Genomic DNA, 19,363 nt, shown 5'->3' on the forward strand with positions numbered 1-19,363 from the left:
GCCCAAAAAAAACCTATACAGTGTCACCAAGATCTGAACATTACTGAATGACTCCAGCAACAACAACAACAAATACCTAGTATAGTGCTTGGCTCATAGTAAGTGCTTAATTGACTTAAGTGCTTGCTGACTGACTGATTGACCAATCTTCAATCAACCAAACACCTGAAATCTTGGGACTGAATTTTCTCCTTCTGAAAGGACTGCTGCTGGAAGAAGAGAGACTTTTCCCTAACAGTTGTCTCATGATGCCTACTTACTTATTGCATGCCAATTCTAGGAGAATGAATTGAGAGGAATATTGTTTGCCCTTCATTTTCAAAGAAGACCAATGACATCACAATGTTGGGGTAAAATAGTGGAGGATGGGTGATATCTTGACTTGTGTGTGAGTTGGATTTAAGTCAGGCAGAGTTGGGTAAAGTCACCAGCCTCACTCTCCCACAGTCATGGAAGTCCAGTGGCAGGACAAAAATCAAGACAACTGGCAATGATCCACTGGGATGCAGTGGATAAGCTTGACATCTTTGATATCTGATGAAGCTCTAAGTGCTCCACAATGCCTGATTCAGCTGCCTGCATGACCATTGGAACAAATTGTTTTCATCCACCCAGTCTTCACATCCTTCTGACTCACCTACAAGTCCCCAGCCTGTCGGTTACCCTCAACCTGATTTAGCCTATTTATGAAGATGATTTATGAGTCATTGTGTGGCTGCTGCACATGATACAACTTCTTGGAGCCATGGGTGAGAGGAACTCTCATTGAAAGGGTAATCTCCAAGTGCCTTCTCCTGCTGGAAAAGGGCCTACCTTATTCCTGTGTCTTCCTTTTTCAAAAGTTGAAGGGCTAGTTTGGCAACTACTATGTGTATGATTGTGTGTGTATACATATATGTGTGTGTGTATATATATATATATATATATGTATATATATATATGTATATGCACATGTATGTACAACCCATTCTTTCTGACAAGCCCTCATATTGTCCTATAGAACTTCTCAAAGATTTTTTTCAAAAAGTGTAACCTTAAACTGGGAGGGAGGGAGTAGTCCAAGGATGGGAACAGATGGCAGCATGTCCAGGGTAGATGGTATGGGAAATATAGTCAGAGGCTGGCTAAATATAGTGGTGTAGGTCTGTTTGTAATCACTCTCTTGCCAATACAGACAGCCTAGCCCCAGGGCAGAGTTATAAAGGTGAGTGGATTAACTTCCCAAAAAGGTTGGCAGCGTGGTTTCTAGCGGTATGATCCTGAGAGTTGCTACATAAAGGAGCCCACTTGCAGGGCAGATGGCAATATATCTTGGGGTAGATGGAGGGATGGCAGATCACATACTGTAGATAGGACCTCTTATAATCAAGGTGGAGAATTGGGCTTAGTTCCATGTTGTACCAGAAGTGAGCAAGACACACCACAGAGTATAAGTTTTAAGTGGAGAATTTATTAGCCGGCGGCCATTGGGGTACTGCACCACAAATCAATGGCCATGTGTTGGGGTGATGGCTTGGCTTATATAGGATATGTGGGGGTACAGGGCAGGGAAACAGGAACAAAGGTCCTGGCTGATCAAAAGATTCAGTCAGGTTATTGTACTAGTGGGATAATCTCATTTACATTCCTTGGTGAAGTCACAGAGCCCCAGGGATATCTGCTAGAAAGGGTCTGCCAGGTTATCCTTCAGTGGGATGGTCCTATCTATTGACATTCCTTGGTGGAGTCATGGAGTCCCAGGGGGTTTGCTGAATGCCAAAGATATCTGAGTCCATTCTTTCTGGGGGTGCTTGTCAGTAGCTAGGGGTTTCTCAGGGGTTCCTAATTTTCCCTGTATTACATTCCCCACTTTTTTTTCATGGGGGGTTTCAAATCCTTGAAAAAGGAACGACCTGATGGGGCATAACAATAAAAATTAGGAGGCCAACCAAAACGCTAAGCAGGGGTGACAATAAAAGAAACGCTAGGTCATTGGCCCCAGGGGAAGGCCAGACCTAGTTGGAAGACTCAAGGAGAGTCCAAGGAGCCTCCCCGAGTACTGCACTCCAGAAATTTTAAGAAATGGTATAAAACATTCCACATTTCCCCCTTTTTGGTCAAAGGCAAACTGAAAGTTTCGCCTAAAGACCAATTAAAGGTACGGAAAAAACTATCTTCCACAGGGTGAAGTTCTAAAATCCCTATCTAGGTGGAGTCAGGTTTTCCTTTTTCTGTATTTGGACATCCCCAGGGATGGGCAGAAATTGTAAACTAATTGTAAGTAAGCAGAGGGAACATAATAAAAATTCAGGAAAAACAGTTTTGGGAACACAAGGACTCAGAAGGGAAAAAAGCAGGTCTTTGCTCAGGTTCTGGTTCTGGATCCCGTGAGAAAGCCATCTGCATCCGCTGCTGTCCCTCTCAGGCTCTTGGAACCCCAGGGCGAGGTCTCCTATAGGCCCAGATGTCCACTCCTCACACAGGGTTCCCAGAACACATGTAATTTGATGATTAAGAAAAGAAACACAACATAGGTCCCAGCCATGCAGGGCTAAGTTCAAACAGATACAAGAAGTAGTTCAGTATCCCAGCCACACAGGGCTGAGTCCAAACAATTACAATAAAGTTTTTTCCCATAATTCACAAACTGCACAATTACATTGGGTCAGGTACAGACCAATTACTTAGATGACTCACCATAGAGGGGGAGATTTGCATGTCACATGTTTTACATTCATAAATTGGATAAAAAGAAAACTTAAACATGAACCATACAATCATTATTAACAATCATATATAACATCATAAACTTTTAGCCATGCCATGTCTGTTTGATGGCATTTACAAATAGTCCACAAATCATTCTTAACAAAGATAAAAATGTTTCTGATACAATTCCAGCAATTAATTGCACATTTTTTATACAGAGTAACTTTAAATTATAGTCACAATGTTCATTTAAAGCAGCATTTTAAAATCCCAGAGGCCTGATTGTAGTTATCTGGTCCCTTGATAGTAAAAGAGAGTTCTGCCTCTCTGGTTCAGATCTAGAAATTCTCAGACGAATTTTTAACTTACTATAACTTACAGAAACTTTACAAAGGGGATATATTTTCACTTGTACCACTATCTTATACAATTTTCCTTGTTCTAACATCCAGATTTAAGATCTTATTACCAAAACACACTTATCAGCTCGAATTTCCAGAACTGATAAATTTTTAGAGCCAATCATACACATCTGTACATAATTCTTAGGGGAATCAATCTGATCCTATTGCCTTTTTCAAAATTCGCTATCCCTTCCTTTTATTAGACATTGATCACATTACATGTTTGCCTTATTTGCTTTGCCTAATCATTTTCCCCTTTTTGGAGGATGTTATCCCTATATTTTTTTCAATGTTTTATTTGGTCATGAACATAGGTTAAAATTGTAAGCTATTCATACCTGTATCCTATTACAATAACTCAGAGATATTTCAATATTCATCTATCTATTACCTAACAGATTTAGCATAGTGCTTACAAAACTTCTTGATAATTTAAATTTGCTATGAAAGAAACGAGGGACTGTGTCATATCTCTTAACAGTAGGAAAGAACTTCCTTAGCTCTGTTTGATTCCAGGCATGAGTCATACCTGATAGCCAATTTTATAGTCACCAGGTGCTGAAAGCAGGGCTTAGGTGTAACCAGGTGGGAACTTTCCTTTTCAGAAAGGAAATAGCAGAATTGGGAAATAGAGTCAGGAAGATCCTACCTAGGCTATGATCAAGGTCATCTTCACAACTGTTCCCAGGCAGATCCACCTTAAATTCTCAGCTTGCAATGCCTGCCATGCCATTGCTGGCTTCATGTGACCTAGTCCTGTAATCAGAGCTTAAGACAATATTAAATTGTAGTCCCATAAAATCTTAAATAGCAAATAAATATCCTTCAGATAAGACTGCCCAAATTTTATTGAGCTAATAATTATCAAATCAAGCTACATAACTTTTCCGTCTTCTAAATACTTCCTCACACTCATCTCCAACTTACTTTGACTATCTGAAACTATCATTCTCGGGACAGGAGAGGCTTAGCTAGCTCCCATTTGTCCCCCAACTTTCTTATCTGCCTTTCCTATTTTCCCTCAACCTTAATTTACCTTTCCAAATCCTTCAAACCCATTACTCAGTCTTCGTCTAATCTTATCCGTTTTTTTTTAAAAGCCAGGTTGGAGGCTTCTGTAGATAAGCATTAATTCTAATAATTCTAATAAGGTTCTCACCCAGAAACTCCGAGTACTCACAATAGGTTTGAACTGCAACCAATTGATTTACAGGTGGAAATTCAGCAGATCTTCTAAAATTATACAAAAAGATTTTACAGAACATTTTTCAAAAGTATTTTCCCTTCTTAAAGCAAAATAACCTTTAAACATTTGGATTCATTCACAAATTAGTCCATAAACCTCCAGATTAGCATACATAAATACATCTTGAGATGATACAGGCTTGAAAATCATACCCCTATATTTTTCAAGGTATTATAACAACTCAATTCTTTGTTATTACAGAATTTCTAGATATCACAAAATCCTTTAGTCACAAAGATGTTGTAATGGACCCAATTAAATTAGCTTTTATTACGATAACAAAGTTTACCAGGACTTTTAAAAGCTTTGTCTATAGGAATCCCTCTACCCTAAAAACTTTCACAAGATTGAATATCTAAACGTCTTTGGTTCAGTTAACAACTTCAATTTCTTAATTAAGTACAATTCTTAATCTAACAACATCCAGATTATAAGAGAAATTATTCTCTAACAGCACAGGTAATGCGATGTTAACCAATTTGTATATAATAACAAACTTAGAAATGAGTACACCACAAGCAATTATCATGTATTTAAAACTTGAAACAGATTCCAATTAATTACCAATCTAGTGATCATAACTGAGTTGGATAAGCAAATCAAATCTGATTCGTAACCACTAGTGGTAACATTTTAATTTCTAAGGCCCAATACTCTCTGCATGGAAAAAGAAAAGGTTACTGTTTATAAAACCACATTTTAACAAAATAGTTGATTTATAACAAGAACGATTTCAACTGAACTTCCAGAGAAAACTTGGAGGTAATAAATTCTTAGGTTACAGCAATTGTCCAACTTCTTAACCTAATGCAACTCTAACAAAATATTTTATATTATAGAAATGTAACGATGCCCTAAACATTATTATGTATGTAAAATTTGAACTACTCATTTCAGTCTAGGTAGATACATTTCTAAACCAAATATGACAGTTTAAAATTACCAACTTTTCATCACATCCTTTAAAAGCATCCAATTCACATAATCAAACTCAAATTAAAATACAGTATAATTTTAGAAATACAGAAAAAATAAATTTCAGATGACATCAGTTGCATTTCCAGATACAATATAGGAATTGTTGGTCTTATTACTTCTGATATTATATATTAATGCATTAATATATAAATACATGTATCACATATATTAATACATTAACATCCCAAATACACTTTATTTAGCTGTATATTCTCCAGCACCACTACCTCTGGCCCAGGTATAGGAACTTTTGCCTGGCCATGAATGAACTTATGAAAGAAAAAGAAACTTAATTTTGCACCCACTTTTTCCAAGCTTCATCTTATACAAAATGCCTAAAAGGATTTTTTTCAGACTTCCAAGGAAGATAAAGAGGGAGTGGTCCTTGAGAGCACATGGCTTGCAACTCACCCACTCATTCTTTTTTACCAAGCTAAAGTATTTCTCAGTTTCCTCTTCAGCCTGCTGTCTCAGATAAAGGGAAAAAATCCCTTTTAGTTTTCTAAGGGCTCCTCCCTAGGTGGGGCCTGGCAGCCCCTTGAGGGCAAGGAGCCTACCCTTCCAAGCACTAACTAACCAGCCCTATTTCTTTACAAGTTTCCTTTTAGCTTCAGCTCTGATAATCTTTCAATGTGGAGGGTGGGGGAAGGGTGTGGCCAGGAGCACATGGCAGCCAAGAGGAGCACATGGACTCCTGACTAGACAGGTAGTCTCAAGCTGCTCTTCTACCACCCCACCTAAATTCCTTATACAGGTTTTCTATCTCTCTCTTTCACAAATTTTACCTTTAAACTTTACCACAAGGACAGGCTACAAAGGTACTCAGGGGCACAGCACTGACTGTCAGTCTGTGAATTTCTGTCTCTCCTCCTTTTTGCCCGGTGGGGAGGGCGATTTAAGTTTTTCCCTACAGTTCTCCTGCATTCTGTTCTAATCTGATCTGGGAGGAGAGTTTGATTTAACTGCTCTAACCTTTACTGCAGCCCTAGTGAAAAGATCTCAACGATTGTAATTCAAGTAAACTTCACCCCCTTGCTCACTCCCAAAAACCTCTTTTGTACTAGAAACTAAGGGAATCAGGGACTAAGACAAATGCGAGAGTCCCACTGAAGGACTCTCTGAGACTGAGGTTTTAGCCAGAAGGCATTCACTGGGAGGAGGTGTTTCAACAAGAGTGAGCTCCTGGAATGACTTTACAATTTCAGGAGTTCTTTCTTCCCAAATTCAACTAACCAATTTCCAAACTTTTTAACAATTTAAAACCCAGAATCTGCCAAATTACAACCCATTCCTGCCGTAGTTCCACGTTGGCCAAACGGGAGCCACAAAGAAGGAAGTCTGTTTCCCTAGTGGCAGCCTGATATCTCTGGCTGCCTATGTTTCAGATTTTTTTTAACAAAACATAGACATTTCACAATTTTGACACAGACACGCGAACAGAGACAAACTCAGAATGCAACAAAAAAACAGTGTGGATCGAATTGAAGGCTAAACAAGTCCCCTCAGAGGAAAGAAAAGTGAACCAGATTTCCTTCTTAGGGATAGGGCCCTCAATCTCCCCACACCCAACACAAAACAGAAAACCAAATGGCATGAGTTGACTGAAGGTTCAACAGGTCCCCTCGAAGGAAAGAAAAGTGAACCAGATTTCCTCCTTAGGGATAGGACCCTCAATCTCCCCACACCCCAGCAGGAAGAGACCTGGTGTCCCAGCCCTTCCACTCTGCGCACCTTCCCCTCCTCAAGGGTGTCGTGGTAACAGAGACCAGATGGCTAGCCCCAAACCAGAAAAGCTTACCTCTAGAGGTCTGAAAACCAGAATTCTCCGTAGGGACAGGTCAGCAAAGAGCCCATTCTCCGAGACCGTCACCCCACCTCAGAGTCCTAGGAAAAGAAATCCCCAGGAGCCGGCCCTCTGAAGTGAGAGAAGGTGGATCGGGGGCAGAGACTCCCTGTTGAGGTCCGGAATTCTGTGTGTGTCTCCAGGGCGGTAACATGAAATAGCGCCTCATCTCACTGGGGCCTCCAAAATGTTGTACCAGAAGCAAGCAAGACACACTACAGAGTATAAGTTTTAAGTGGAGAATTTATTAGCCGGCGGCCATTGGGGTACTGCACCACAAATCAATGGCCATGTGTTGGGGTGATGGCTTGGCTTGTATAGGATATGTGGGGGTACAGGGCAGGGAAACAGGAACAAAGGTCCTGGCTGATCAAAAGATTCAGTCAGGTTATTGTACTAGTGGATTAATCTCATTTACATTCCTTGGTGGAGTCACGGAGCCCCAGGGATATCTGCTAGAAAGGGTCTGCCAGGTTATCCTTCAGTGGGATGGTCCTATCTATTGACATTCCTTGGTAGAGTCATGGAGTCCCAGGGGGTTTGCTAAATGCCAAAGATATCTGAGTCCATTCTTTCTGGGGGTGCTTGTCAGTAGCTAGGGGTTTCTCAGGGGTTTCTAATTTTCCCTGTATTACATCCAAGCTCCAATACCAAGTGATTGTGTTACTCCTAGCCCCTGAATTTACTATTCTATCTCCTATTTCCATTCCTTAGTATAGGCTATCCCCATGTCTGGAATGCACTCCCTCTTCATCTACACCTCTTAGAATCCCTAATTTCATTCTGAGGCTCTATTATGGGAACTCTTTCCTGATCCCCTCAGTTTGTGCTTGCTTCCTTCCCCTCAAATTATGTATATGGTTATCTATTTATGTATGTATAATATACTGTAAGCTCTTCAAAGGAATAGACAAAAGTTATCCCTTCTACATCACAGGAGTTAGGGTCTCAGGGCCCTTGTAATCTGGAAAATCCATGTAAAATTTTTTGGCCTTCCCTTCATACCAGAGAAGTCTGAATCATTATGGTACTAAAAGATAAAATATGTTGATATTATACAATACTACACATATAATTTATGCATTTCTTAGTTTCTAAATTTTTTTTCTGTGTCATTTGCTGGCCTTCACCTGTTAGATGCAGTTTCCAAAAAACTCCCAGAAAATTCCCATTTAATTTCCTGTGCTGATCCATAATATTTTGAAACCACAATGGAGAAAGTCATGATGTGGAAGGGGTAATTGTATTTAGGTTTTGGTTTTGTATACCAGACCCCTAGCACAATGACTTACATACAGAAAGTACCTAATAAATGCTTGTTGGATTAGACTGGACTGGACCTGAGTCAGGAATCTTACTTCCTATTCTTCCTAGCTATGGACAAATCACTTAACCTTTCCAAACCCATTTGCTAATCTGTAAAATTGGCATCATCATCATCATCGTTATCATCATCGAACTTCTCTCCACTGATGAAGATTAGCATCATGTCTACAATTTATAATCTTAGAGAGTTTCTGGGCTTCTGAGAGCTTAAGTGGCTTGTCTATGACCCCATAATATGTGTGAGAGGGAGGACCTGAACCCAGGTCTTCCTGGCTCCAAGGCTAGCCCTCTATCTGTTAACAGCATGCTGCCTTTCCAGGTTCTTACTAAGAGAAGGCAATATTTGAAGAGAAGGCAATAGAGATCTCTAAATTGACAGAAATCATCTGTTATAGAGTCTAGCAATTGACCTGCCCAGAAGCAGAGCCAACTGACCTCTGGGTTCCATAAGTGAGTGCCACTTAGTGGCCCTTGTTACTAAAGATATCCTCACATTAATTCATCCTTTGGCAGCAACTAAGTTTCTAAAGAAATTTAATTCTAAAGCTCAAACAGGCTTCAAATTCTTTATAAGAAACAGATATTTTGCACATTGAGATAATCCATTTCATATTTTCTAACCATCTGATACTCTTTTCCTGAGGCTCTATTCCTTTTCTCTTTAATTCTCCACAAACTCTTCAATGAAAAGCTGTAACTGTATTCAGCTTCAGAGAGGGAGTTACTTCATGCACACATGAAATGGTATATTTCAATGGACCTTTTAGACTTTCATTAAGTTAGAGCACACTATCCCTTGCCCATTCATTTAATAACCAAATTTGATTTAGTTAAAAGATAATCTCGAAGCAACCACCACCATGTTCTATTTGTCAATTTCTTACTAATGACATACTTGACTTTATGCTTCACTTTATTCTTCACTCCCTCTTAAAAATAGCTCTAACATTCCCAATTAGAATAGATGAGAATGTTAATTTGAGAAGGAAGAAACTAGAAGGGATGCTTAGTAAGTCATCTACAATCTTCCTGAATGTTATTCATAGTCATTTGGTCAGAAAGGTAATGGATAAATGCCTAAGGTCATGGTTTTCGTATCAAGTTAAGTCAACCAGTGCTTACAATGTAAATAGTATGCTAAGCTCTGGGGATACAAAAAAAAAAACCTAACCCAAAAACCCAAAACCAGTCCCTGCCCTCAAGGAGCTTACAGTCTAATTGGGGAGATAATATCTCCCCAAGTAACTATGTACACACCAGACAAATACAGATTAGATTATAGATAAATTCTGGGGGAAAGTTCTAGCAGTAGAGGGTGGGGAAAGAGAGTAGGGAAGGCCTCTTGCAGAAATTGGAATTTGAGCTGAGAGATGAATGAAGCCAGGGGAAGCTAAGAGGCTGAGACCATGAGGCAGTACATGCCAAGTGTTGGGGACAGCCAGTGAAAAGGCATGGAGTCATTTGGGAGATGGAGTATTGTAGCCAAGGAAAAGAAAGAAGGCTGTTGTCACTGGATGACAGAGTGCAGGGAGAGAAGTAAAGTACAGGGTGTCCCTAAAGTCTGGACACATAGAAAAAAATGCATATTTTGAAATATTTGGAATATTAACAGACCTTAGCCCCCTTGACTTCTTTTTCTGGGGTATGCTAAAGGAGAAGGTGTACTCAATGAAAATCACAGATGCAACACACTTGATTGAATGCATAGTGAGTGTGCTAAAATCGACGGCAATGTGGAGTTATTGCATTGAGTTCTTGCAAAGAACATCAACCTTTGCATCACAAATGATGGAAATCATATTGAAGATGTTATTTGTTAATATTCCAATTAAATAAAAATGTTGAAAATTTCATTCATTTCGTTTCTTGAAAATACACATTTTTGCCTATGTGTCCAGACTTTAGGAACACCCTGTATAAGAGGGGAAATGTAAGAAGAGGCTGGGTTGTAAACTGCTTTAAAAGCCAAAAAAAGGATTTAATATTTGATCTTGGAGCTAACAGGGAGACACTGGAGTTTATTGAATAGGGGAGTGATATGGTCACATGGCTTATGTGGTTTTTTCTTTTAAAAAACTCACACCTTAATAGGAATGAATTTGTACTGATAATAATTACTCATCTTTAGCTCTCTGAGAAGCAATATGGCCTAGTGGGTAGAGATGACTTCAGAGTAAGGAAGACCTGACAGGCTTTACTTATATGATAATAATAGTTAAAACATATATAGCACTTAGTATGTGCTAGGCATTGTGCTAAGCCCTTTACAGTTATTATCTCATTTGTTCCTTGGGAGGTAGGTGCTTTATTATCATCCCTATTTTACAGATGAGGAAACTGAAGCAGTCAGGGATTAAGTGACTTGCCCAGGGTCACACATTTTAATAATAATAATAATAACTAACACTTATATGGCGCTTACTATGTATCAGACATTGTGCTAATTCTTACTTCCAATTATTAATTTTTCCAATTTCCTAATTTTCTAATTTCCAATTTTCTAATTTCCAATTAATATTTCCAATTATTATCTTATTTGATCCTTCAGAGGTAGGTGCTATTATGAAATCCATTTTTATAGAAAAGGAAACTGAGGCAAATAGGGATTAAGTGATTTGCCCAAGGTCACACAGCTAGTTTCAGAGGCCCGTTTGAACCCAACTGTTCTGATTCTAAGCCCCATACTTCATCCACTACACCACCTAGCTGCCACTAATGAAATAAAGTTACAATTGTGACCAAGTCCCTTAACTTCTCAGTGAGCCAAGAAAATCTCTATGACTATAGGTTGCAAAATAGGTGCCAGTCTGCGCTGGTAGAAGAAGTTTCTACATTGGGAGTCCCCTACACATTGAAATCATAAGACAAGACAAAAACAAAAAGAAAGAGAAGATGGTTTGGTGTCTTACAGGTACTTACAATAATAAACTCAATTTGGGCAAGATCCAATATAAACTTGACATGTCAAATTACATGCTACAATGTGGTAAGGTTCCAGTGAAGAGAACTTTGCCTCCATCACTCATCCCTTTTCCACATTGAATTTGCTCCATTGGTGTAGTCTGTTTTAAAAAATTGAACTTATGCTTTTTGCCCTTCTCTTACTGTGAGGAAATTCTCTTGCATTGTCCTCAGAACTACAGGCTGGTTAACATGCCTGAGGGTCCTTTCTTCTTCCCTGGTATACAGAGAATCTGACTTGCTAATTGCTTTTGCTGCAGTTCCTGGTTGAGATGGAATAGCAAAGTGGAAAAATCAAGGAAAAAAATAAAATTGAAAGTCACCAGAAAATTGATATCAAATCTCTGTATGTCCATGTAAATTGCGTACAAGTTATATGCAAACACACAACATGTCCATTGAATTGCCCTATGCATTGATATCATTTTGGAGACTTGGCCTCCACTTCACACCCGGTAGACTCCTTACTTGGTAATGAATGGGGTTCTGAATAGCTAGATTTACTATTGGAGCCACTAATTGACCGATAAAAGCACATTCTCCAGATCGATTGTGCTTTTACTATAAAAGATAATTACTAAAATAGCCAACCATAAACATTAAAGAACATAATATTTTAAAAGATGATACACAATTTAGAACAAACTTTTAAAAATATAAATCCTTGGGTATTGTTAAGCACCTTTCTCATTTAGCTTTGAGATCTCATTTCAGTTTGTTCTAAATATTTGTATCATACTAATTAAGTCCCTTTTAGGGGCATATCTATCATTTGTGTAGAGAATGAATTCATCCTATGGAAACCTCTTGACCCATGCAGATTGTCAGTGCAGTGGCAATGTACATTCTTAGAGGGTTGTACAGAGATTTTTAAGTGACTTGCCTGGCTGCAAAACCAGTTTGTGTTAGACCAAAGACTTGACTCCAGATTTCCCTGGCTCTAAGGCTATCTGTCATCTTTAGCCTTTCAAGTACCTAGAAGTTAGAAAATGCATAGATCACTTCTGTTCGGGAAATAAGGTAACTTATTGAAAATTTTAAAGAAATAAGACACTAAATTTTTCCCTGTTTCCACTCCTATAGTGCATGAAGTCATGAAGATCATTAGCCCCTGGGATATTCAAAATCCAGTGAAGTTATTTAACAAAAATATTGGAGATAACCTAGTACCATGCTTGGCACATTAATAGGCACTTAATAAATGTTTATTGATTGATTGACCTTTGACTCCACCCTTCTTTAAGCATTTAAATAGGCTCTCAATTTAATCTGGTAGTCGTAATTGCGCATATCCTATGTTGCTAAAAGGTCAATGCTTTTGGAAAATTTAGGAAGCTATAATGTAGCTCTTCTAGCAAATAGTTCCAAAACCTTTTGAATATGAGGTGTTGTACCAGAAGCAAGCGAGACACACCACAGAGTATAAGTTTTAAGTGGAGAATTTATTAGCCGGTGGCCATTGGGGTACTGCACCACAAATCAATGGCCATGTGTTGGGGTGATGGCTTGGCTTATATAGGATATGTGGGGGTACAGGGCAGGGAAACAGGAACAAAGGTCCTGGCTGATCAAAAGATTCAGTCAGGTTATCTTACTAGTGGGATAATCTCATTTACATTCCTTGGTGGAGTCACGGAGCCCCAGGGATATCTGCTAGAAAGGGTCTGCCAGGTTATCCTTCAGTGGGATGGTCCTATCTATTGACATTCCTTGGTGGAGTCATGGAGTCCCAGGAGGTTTGCTGAATGCCAAAGATATCTGAGTCCATTCTTTCTGGGGGTGCTTGTCAGTAGCTAGGGGTTTCTCAGGGGTTCCTAATTTTCTTTGTATTACAAAGGACCATAGAAATGCATGGAATGTAAGTCCAATGTGCCAGCACACCTAGGTACATCCATATTCTATACATGCCAATGATAATGACCCCATCTTACCATTAAAATTTTTATATTTCATTTCTTCTCCACCACCCAGCCCTATGAGCAGTAGTTGGTCTCTCTATATCATAGTATCATCAACTTCACATATAAATGGACCTTAGGGGCCATTCAGTCCAAACCCCTCCCTTCCAGTTTGCAGACGAGGAAACTGAGACACATAAAGGGACATGATTTGCCCAAGTTCACACTGTTAGTAAGTGTCTGAAGTGAGATTTGCACTTTGGTTCTTCCAATTCCAAGTCCAGGGTCTTATATATTACACTATGCTAGCTCTCAACCACCGACTGAAAAAAAAGTACATAATGAATAATGCAGTAATGCTTTTAAATGAATTTGTAACTTATTCATGACACCATCCTATATTCTTTTGAAAAACAATAATGCATATATGTATGAGACATATTACCTATTCAGCCTATGGATGATTTGTTTGCTTATTTATGTACTCACATATGGATTTCAGACCTTTTCCAAAAACTCTGTGCTTATTCCCTTAGGGGTCCACAGCCCAGGGCTAGAAACCATTGCAATAGTTGTGGTATTTTTTTTTTCAATTAGATGATCCAAGGGTAAATCTCTTCTAGTAAATCTAGTAAACCTAGTAAGATCAAAGCACCATAATCTGGAATTTTTTTTCTTTTCACAATCTACCAATGAAGCTGACTTATGTAAGTACATAACCTGAAAATGGCTGAACAAATTGGCATACAGCTAGGTCTCAATTAATATGAATAATGAATTATGTGAAGTGGTTGAAAGAATTTGAACTTGTATTTCTTGAATTTACAGTTATGTAAAATATGGTCATAGGTACCAGTCATTGGAAATATATACAGTGAATAATTTGACCACCTTTAGGGAATTCCTTATTCATACTAACTGGGACCTATATATGAATGCCAAAGAATACTATTGTACTCTAAGGAACAATGAGTACAAGGATTTCAGAGAAACATCTGAAGATTTATATGAACTAATGAAAACCAAGGAAAGTATAACCAAGAGAACAATTTACACAATGACTACAATAAGGTTAGGAGTAGCAACACTAACAGCTGAACCCAGATTAACTATAATGACTAATGTTGGTTCTGGAGAACTGATAATGAAACACGCTGCCTTCCTCTCAATAGAGAGGTGGGAGATGGGGACTGGGAGGAAGGCAGGACTGGTGTAGAATGCTGTATATATTTAAAGAGAAGATCAGTTTATTGGTTGATTTGCTCAACTGTTATTTTTTGTTGGAGAATGGTGAGGGAAGTAAATAAGGAAATAACTATCATTTAAAAAACAACAAAAAAAAGAATGTTAAAATTTTTTATAAGAAAACAAAATAGGTGATCTCAGATGGGAGATTTAAGCCTATCTTTTAAGCCACACTTTGTTCTTAGTTGCCTATAAAAAATATGAGTAAGGATAAGATTTATAAGTTTTAGTCACGACAAAATAGATTTCTCTTAGTGCCTCTCGTAAGAGTAGACAGATGCAATGAATGCCAACCCCTGCTTGAGGTTGCATATCTAATGCAAAGAAAAATACCATCCATGGCCTAGCCTTCCCAGATCTAAAATTGTGTTATAAATCAACAATCACCAAAACTAGTTGGTATTGGCTAAGAAACAGAGTGGTGGATCAGTGGAATAGGTTAGGTATACGAGACACTGTAGTCAATGACTATAGTAATCTACCATTTCTTAAACCCAAAACTCTAGCTTCTGGGATAAGAACTCACTATTTGACAAAAACTGCTGGGAAAACTGGAAAATAGTATGGTAGAAACTAGGCATAGACCCACATCTTACACCCTATACCAAGAAAAAGTCAAAATGGGTACATGATTTAGACATAAAGGGTAATACCACAAGCAAATTAGGAGCACAAGGAATAGTTTACCTTTAAGATATATGGAGAAGGGAAGAATTAATGACCAAACAAGAGATAGAGAATATTATGAAATGCAAAATGGATAATTTTGATTATATTAAATTAAAAAGTTTTTGCACAAACAAAGCCAATGAAACCAAGATTAAAAGGGAAGCAGAAAGCTGGGAAACAATTTTTCCAGCAAGTATCTCTGATAAAGATCTCATTTCTTCTTTTTTTTTAAATTAATTAATCACTTTTTAGTTTTCAACATTCACTTTGTGAGATATGTGTGTGTGTTTGTGTGTGTGTGTGTGTGTGTGTGTGTGTGTGTGTGTATAGTGACATATATAAAGTTCAATTTCTACACAGAGCCATAGGGCTCCCAACCTCATGACAACTTGAAGGCTGCTGGGATAAGATAAAAGTCTTGATCAATCAGCAGTGAATGGAAGGGGCTCAGAAACCACAAACTCAGGGGCCCTAGGCAAACTGGCTCCAACCAGCCAGGGTTAACTCCTGGTCAGCAACTGTCTGGTAACTGAGCATGCTTAATGAACCTCATGCATATTACCCTCCCTGCCCCACATAGGATTAGGACCTCATTAAGTGAACATGGGATATATGACCAGGGTGGGGGGAAAATCAAGGAGTTACGTAGGATGGGCATATAAAGAAGGTTGTAATCTGGAAGGATCAGGACCAATCCTGATCCAGAAGGGAGGAGTTACAGTTACTAACCCTACAAAGCTTGCTCTTGCTTCTGTACTCAACACACTCTCCCTCACTAAGGGGGTGTGTCTGCTTCTCAGGAGAAATGAAAGGGGAAGATCTTCAGCCTCTTGAATAAAAAGCTTGAGGCCAACTTTGGAATTGAGTCTGGGGTCTTCTTTATAATAATTTTGGGGGCTCATCCAGGATCCAATGACCACCTTGAGAGGTGAGAGCTAAGTGGGCTGGAAAGAGTACTCCTGTTGATTTCAGTGGTCCCAGTATTTAGGTTTCACTTTCCTCGGGGCTTGAGAAATCTCAAAGACAGCAGCAGTTGCTGCAGAGAGAGGTTGAACGGTAAAAATCAAAAGGAAAATAAATGGCAGAGGATCTCGCAAGTCAATATATTGAACAAAGGTGGGAAATTGGCAGCAAAGTACTGCCTTTGTTGATCCAGGGTCCCTTATCTTTGGGAGTCAATTGCTCTGGGTTAGCTGAGTCTCAGTGAATAGACTTGACTTAGAGATGGGGGGGGAAACTCAAAAGGGGATCCCTTATCTCTGGGAGTCATTTGGTCTAGGTTAACCAAGCATTGGTTAATAGACTTGACTTAGAGATGGGAGGGAAGAACTCAAAGGGAAAGGGACTTGAGGAGCCCCTTCTGGAAATATCCCAAATACCCACTGGGGAAGAATGCTAGCAAATTGGGACTGTGGGTCCCAGGGAAAAAGATAAAAAGAAGATGATTAAATATTGTTGTTATGATTGGACAAAAAGACTACTAAACATCTGTGTGAATAATAAGGAAAGTAGTCAGGAAGAACAAGACTACAGCAGCATGCTGAATAAAAGGATTTCTGACTTCTACTAACATATTTCTTGGTACCTTTGTTTAACATTCTGCTACTCCCTTTCCTTCCATGCTTCCTGGCCTTCCTTTGCCTGCTGCTGTCACTGAACTAGACACTATAAACCCTGGAGAAAGAGAGGAAAAGGAAGTAGAGGACAGGTTATATTCTAGGTTAAGAAGGGAATTGGAACAAATCAAAAAGGATGTATGTAACTTCCCATTTTGTGAGTCAGGGGCCACTGACACTCTCAGAACATCCAATATTTTTCCACTCAGGGAGGTGCCCAGGTGGGCCCAGGGGGAGGGATAAGATTTGGGAATGCTCCACTAAGCACTACTGAAGTGAGAAATTTTAAGGAGATGAAATCTCTAATGCAGGACCCAGTGGGGCTGTCTGAGCAATTAGACCAGTTTTTAGGAACTAACATCTACACTTGGATGGAGTTAATGTTTATCATTAATATCCTCTTCATGGGGGAAGAAAAAGGGATGATTAGGAGAGCAGCAATGGAAGGCTGGGAAAGAAGACACCCTCTAGCCCAGGGTGTTCTGCCTGATATGTACCCCAACATAGATCCAGGGTGAGACCATAATAATCAAGCCCACTGACAGCATATGCAGGATTTGAGAGAGTTAGTAGTGTCTGGGATTAAAGAGGCAGTACCAAAATCTCAAAATTTGAATAAGTCATTTGATATAAACCAAAAGAAATACAAGACTCCTTTGGAGTTCGTAGACAAGGAATTTGATTAGCTGAGAGTTTGCAAATGATCTCTAGTAACTGGCTTAGGACAGATTTTAAAATTAGAATTTAAGATGTGAGTCTTGGTAAAGTTTTGATTAAGGGACTTTGCAATCTTATGTAAAATAACCCACCTTCTGGGGGAAATACCATTCTGCTTGTGGAAGGCTGTGATGTTTCTTTTCCTTTTGGTGGTGGTCTCTGTAATCAAAACAAGTAGTGATAAAGGAAAGTTTCTGTTGGAGTTTGTTACTATTGTGAAATGAAGTTGTGATACCTAAAGACCTAAAAGGTTTTATGAGGAGAAATGGACATTTTGATTAATGCAAATATGTGAAATCTTGCTGTTTTCAATCAAATACTTGGGTAAATTGGTACTCTTGTATAGTCATATGAAAGATAGAATCTCTGGAATATGGGAATAATTAAATAAAAGAAAAGAAGTAAAGATACAAACACAACGTTGAATCGTTATTCCCATAGACTAAGGCTGAGATTTAAAGTTACTGTGTATTTACATGAAATAAGGTCCCTAAATGTTTCAAAATGATGTAAGAGAAACTGGGAATTAATACAGTTGACTGAATTAATTACTGGACCTAAATTAGAGACATCTTCAGTTTGGGGGAAAGATTTTTAGCCTAAGTTTCTTAGAGAGAGATAAGTTGTAGAATATTTTTTGCATTGATGTAGAATGTAAACTGTTTCTGTTTTGATTTAATTTCATTCCATGATCTAAAACATAAGATAAAGTTAGTGTTTGAACCTATCATATTTATGTGTTCCAATTCTTGAAGTATATCTCACTCTTTCAGATTGAGCATAGAAAGAGGAGGATGGAGAAGCTTGGGAAACAGATGCAAATCTGTTAGAGCAAAAACTTATGATCTTAATGGGAAGATTTTATGAACAAAGGTAGAAGTACATGCAAGCTATTTAAGGCTCACTTTAAAGATATTCCTTAATCAATGTGAGATTATAGTCATATCCTAAACTGACTATTGGAACTTGCTATTCAAAGACCTAATAGGATTGTTAACTGACTATTTTTCTGAGTCTAACTCCAGGTGTGGGTACGTATCAAGGAAGGCTGTCTGCACCACTGATTCACAATGCCAGCAGCCCTGTGAGGGGCAAGTATGAACTGCAGGTATGAATTGCAGGTTGAGAGGGCAACTGTTCCACATGTGCTGAGGTGAGATTCTCTTGACTTGATTCCTTAATTGAAACCTGGCAGACTTTAAGCCCGACTCAATGCAATTTGCAGTTCGACATAACTTCCACCTGGAGTTGATATGAAGTTAGGGAAATGAAGCATGACTGGGGCTTCTCCTAGGTAGGCAATCACCAGCCAGTATAGTAGGGCCTCAGAGGACAGGATTCTCCAGAGAAGGAGACTAGTAAAGAAAAAATAAGAGAGTGAAGTTTTGCGCTAGTCAGAATACAGTGCAAAAGCTAAGAACGATTTTTGGGAGGCAGACAATACATGATAAAGTCAGGAATGTGAACCAGAAGGGAAAAAGGTGATGGCTTTGCCTTCTTCACTTAGCTTTTGTTGTTGTTCAACTTTATTTCCTTACTATGTTGGCAGTGAGGTGGGCTTTGTAATCCTGGCTTCCACATAAGTAACATCTATGGACTTTTGTTTTATGAGGGGCAGTCTAGAAATGGGACTCCCAGTCCTTCAGGCTCAAAACCTAGGCATCATCTTCTGCTCCTCACCCACCATAGCCAATTTGTTGCCAATTTTATTTCCATAATATCTCTCCCGCATGTACCCTTCTCTTCTCTGACACTGCCACCATCCTGGGGCA

The sequence above is a fragment of the Trichosurus vulpecula genome, chromosome 7 (assembly GCF_011100635.1).
Source record: "Trichosurus vulpecula isolate mTriVul1 chromosome 7, mTriVul1.pri, whole genome shotgun sequence".
NCBI lineage: Eukaryota > Metazoa > Chordata > Mammalia > Diprotodontia > Phalangeridae > Trichosurus > Trichosurus vulpecula.